The sequence below is a fragment of the Halyomorpha halys genome, unplaced genomic scaffold, assembly GCF_000696795.3.
Source record: "Halyomorpha halys isolate HHAL.00 unplaced genomic scaffold, Hhal_1.1 Scaffold1292.1, whole genome shotgun sequence".
NCBI classification, from domain to species: Eukaryota; Metazoa; Arthropoda; class Insecta; order Hemiptera; family Pentatomidae; genus Halyomorpha; species Halyomorpha halys.
Window position 1 is genome coordinate 65409 of NW_027106413.1, and position 934 is coordinate 66342.

At 28.3% G+C, this 934-nt stretch overlaps 1 non-coding gene across 1 annotated transcript in view; it reads right to left on the bottom strand.

The window, feature by feature from the left end:
- The window catches only part of LOC106689186 (uncharacterized), a 7061-nt gene that overhangs the window by 5527 nt on the left and 600 nt on the right, over positions 1-934 (bottom strand). The window lies entirely within an intron of this gene.

Genomic DNA, 934 nt, shown 5'->3' on the forward strand with positions numbered 1-934 from the left:
TTGTGTTTTGGACTTTTTAAAAAAGACCATCAGTAGCCAAACTTTTCCATTATTTTTGGCATGTTGTAATAAATTAACCGTAATCAAAACTTATAAGTAAACAATAATAAGAAGTTTTAGAAGGAAAGGTTACGAAACAAGTTGCTCAGAAAATCCGCGAGGAGCTTTTATGCATTTACCATTTAACATGACATTAAATAGGGCTACTCACAATCCTATACTTATAATATTTAACATGGTAAAACATTTTACATTTAACTCAATATCTTGAATACTCCTAACTACTCACTTTTCCCTCCGTTTCCGACTCTAAAAATGTATGCAGAGGTCTTGGTTAAAAACAAATACATGGGGGAAATCAATATGAGAAAAGCAATGGCAGATATTCATAGATTTCAAAATAGTATTTATAAAATAGAAATAGATCGTATACCCTTTGAGGTTTTCAGAATGCATCACCTGGTAAAAAACAGTATGTTGGTAAATAAGGCCTAATGGAATCCTCAACATTGCCTATATTCATCAAAAAATGAAATTAAAATAATGAAGTAAACTTCAGAGGGATATTTCTTCAAAAGAGAATATTAATATACTATTATATTGATATGGAATAACAAATATTTATAGGAATATTATTAAACAGAATATCAGAATGGCATCCGGATGAGGAGGTACTGCACATAAATTAGTATGCATAGCATAAAATATAAAAAACTAGAATTCTAGCCATTTTACTCTACCTTGATGTTCACTATTTAAACTGACAAAAGACCAACTCACATCACGTCAACTTTTTTAAAAAAAATTGTGAAGTTAAAACGAACAAAGATTCTAAACATAATGTTAATCAAACTATAACATTCACCAATACATTTAATAAGAATTATGAATATGTTGAGATATACTATTTATTTAAATTGGATATTTGTATACT